Source organism: Lepus europaeus, chromosome 6, assembly GCF_033115175.1.
Source record: "Lepus europaeus isolate LE1 chromosome 6, mLepTim1.pri, whole genome shotgun sequence".
Lineage (NCBI taxonomy): Eukaryota > Metazoa > Chordata > Mammalia > Lagomorpha > Leporidae > Lepus > Lepus europaeus.
The window spans coordinates 2,403,005-2,406,535 of record NC_084832.1 but is presented as its reverse complement, the minus strand read 5'-3'; positions in this window follow the sequence as shown (position 1 = coordinate 2,406,535).

Genomic DNA, 3,531 nt, shown 5'->3' with positions numbered 1-3,531 from the left:
GATGACCCCAGGCCCCGCCCCCATCCCAGCAGCCCCAGGTCATGAGCACAGGGACTGATGGCTCCAGGCCCTGCCCCCATCCCAGCAGCCCCAGGTCATGAGCACAGGGACTGATGGCCCCAGGCCCCGCCCCCATCCCAGCAGCCCCAGGTCATGAGCACAGGGACTGATGACCCCAGGCCCCGCCCCCATCCCAGCAGCCCCAGATCATGAGCACAGGGACTGATGGCCCCAGGCCCCGCCCCCAACCCAGCCCAGGTCATGAGCACAGGGACTGATGACCCCAGGCCCCGCCCCCATCCCAGCAGCCCCAGGTCATGAGCACAGGGACTGATGGCTCCAGGCCCTGCCCCCATCCCAGCAGCCCCAGGTCATGAGCACAGGGACTGATGGCCCCAGGCCCCGCCCCCATCCCAGCAGCCCCAGGTCATGTGCACAGGGACTGATGGCCCCAGGCCCCGCCCTCAACCCAGCAGCCCCAGGTCATGAGCACAGGGACTGATGGCCCCAGGCCCCGCCCCCAACCCAGCAGCCCCAGGTCATGAGCACAGGGACTGATGGCCCCAGGCCCTGCCCCCATCCCAGCAGCCCCAGGTCATGTGCACAGGGACTGATGGCCCCAGGCCCCGCCCCCATCCCAGCAGCCCCAGGTCATGAGCACAGAGACTGATGGCCCCAGGCCCCGCCCCCATCCCAGCAGCCCCAGGTCATGAGCACAGGGACTGATGGCCCCAGGCCCCGCCCTCAACCCAGCAGCCTCAGGTCATGTGCACAGGGACTGATGGCCCCAGGCCCCGCCCTCAACCCAGCAGCCCCAGGTCATGAGCACAGGGACTGATGGCCCCAGGCCCCGCCCCCAACCCAGCAGCCTCAGGTCATGAGCACAGGGACTGATGACCCCAGGCCCCGCCCCCATCCCAGCAGCCCCAGGTCATGAGCACAGGGACTGATGGCCCCAGGCCCCGCCCCCATCCCAGCAGCCCCAGGTCATGAGCATAGGGACTGATGGCCCCAGGCCCCGCCCCCATCCCAGCAGCCCCAGGTCATGAGCACAGGGACTGATGGCCCCAGGCCCCGCCCCCAACCCAGCCCAGGTCATGAGCACAGGGACTGATGACCCCAGGCCCCGCCCCCATCCCAGCAGCCCCAGGTCATGAGCACAGGGACTGATGGCCCCAGGCCCCGCCCTCAACCCAGCAGCCCCAGGTCATGTGCACAGGGACTGATGGCCCCAGGCCCCGCCCTCAACCCAGCAGCCCCAGGTCATGAGCACAGGGACTGATGGCCCCAGGCCCCGCCCCCAACCCAGCAGCCTCAGGTCATGAGCACAGGGACTGATGACCCCAGGCCCCGCCCCCATCCCAGCAGCCCCAGGTCATGAGCACAGGGACTGATGGCCCCAGGCCCCGCCCCCATCCCAGCAGCCCCAGGTCATGAGCATAGGGACTGATGGCCCCAGGCCCCGCCCCCATCCCAGCAGCCCCAGGTCATGAGCACAGGGACTGATGGCCCCAGGCCCCGCCCCCAACCCAGCCCAGGTCATGAGCACAGGGACTGATGACCCCAGGCCCCGCCCCCATCCCAGCAGCCCCAGGTCATGAGCACAGGGACTGATGGCCCCAGGCCCCGCCCCCATCCCAGCAGCCCCAGGTCATGAGCACAGGGACTGATGGCCCCAGGCCCCGCCCCCATCCCAGCAGCCCCAGGTCATGAGCACAGGGACTGATGGCCCCAGGCCCCGCCCCCAACCCAGCCCAGGTCATGAGCACAGGGACTGATGACCCCAGGCCCCGCCCCCATCCCAGCAGCCCCAGGTCATGAGCACAGGGACTGATGACCCCAGGCCCCGCCCCCATCCCAGCAGCCTCAGGTCATGAGCACAGGGACTGATGGCCCCAGGCCCCGCCCCCATCCCAGCAGCCCCAGGTCATGAGCACAGGGACTGATGGCCCCAGGCCCCGCCCCCATCCCAGCAGCCCCAGGTCATGAGCACAGGGACTGATGGCCCCAGGCCCCGCCCCCAACCCAGCCCAGGTCATGAGCATAGGGACTGATGGCCCCAGGCCCCGCCCCCAACCCAGCCCAGGTCATGAGCACAGGGACTGATGGCCCCAGGCCCCGCCCCCATCCCAGCAGCCCCAGGTCATGAGCACAGGGACTGATGGCCCCAGGCCCCGCCCCCATCCCAGCAGCCCCAGGTCATGAGCACAGGGACTGATGGCCCCAGGCCCCGCCCCCATCCCAGCAGCCCCAGGTCATGAGCACAGGGACTGATGGCCCCAGGCCCCGCCCCCATCCCAGCAGCCCCAGGTCATGAGCACAGGGACTGATGGCCCCAGGCCCCGCCCCCATCCCAGCAGCCCCAGGTCATGAGCACAGGGACTGATGACCCCAGGCCCCGCCCCCATCCCAGCAGCCCCAGGTCATGAGCACAGGGACTGATGGCCCCAGGCCCCGCCCCCATCCCAGCAGCCCCAGGTCATGAGCACAGGGACTGATGGCCCCAGGCCCCGCCCCCATCCCAGCAGCCCCAGGTCATGAGCACAGGGACTGATGGCCCCAGGCCCCGCCCCCATCCCAGCAGCCCCAGGTCATGAGCACAGGGACTGATGGCCCCAGGCCCCGCCCCCATCCCAGCAGCCCCAGGTCATGAGCACAGGGACTGATGGCCCCAGGCCCCGCCCCCATCCCAGCAGCCCCAGGTCATGAGCACAGGGACTGATGGCCCCAGGCCCCGCCCCCATCCCAGCAGCCCCAGGTCATGAGCACAGGGACTGATGGCCCCAGGCCCCGCCCCCATCCCAGCAGCCCCAGGTCATGAGCACAGGGACTGATGGCCCCAGGCCCCGCCCCCATCCCAGCAGCCCCAGGTCATGAGCACAGGGACTGATGGCCCCAGGCCCCGCCCCCATCCCAGCAGCCCCAGGTCATGAGCACAGGGACTGATGGCCCCAGGCCCCGCCCCCATCCCAGCAGCCCCAGGTCATGAGCACAGGGACTGATGGCCCCAGGCCCCGCCCCCATCCCAGCAGCCCCAGGTCATGAGCACAGGGACTGATGGCCCCAGGCCCCGCCCCCATCCCAGCAGCCCCAGGTCATGAGCACAGGGACTGATGGCCCCAGGCCCCGCCCCCATCCCAGCAGCCCCAGGTCATGAGCACAGGGACTGATGGCCCCAGGCCCCGCCCCCATCCCAGCAGCCCCAGGTCATGAGCACAGGGACTGATGGCCCCAGGCCCCGCCCCCATCCCAGCAGCCCCAGGTCATGTGCACAGGGACTGATGGCCCCAGGCCCCGCCCCCATCCCAGCAGCCCCAGGTCATGTGCACGGGGACTGATGACCCCAGGCCCCGCCCCCATCCCAGCAGCCCCAGGTCATGAGCACAGGGACTGATGACCCCAGGCCCCGCCCCCATCCCAGCAGCCCCAGGTCATGAGCACAGGGACTGATGACCCCAGGCCCCGCCCCTCCTCCTTGCTCCACTCTTTTTTTCTTTTTATTTTTTTTTAAGATTACACTTATTTATTTGA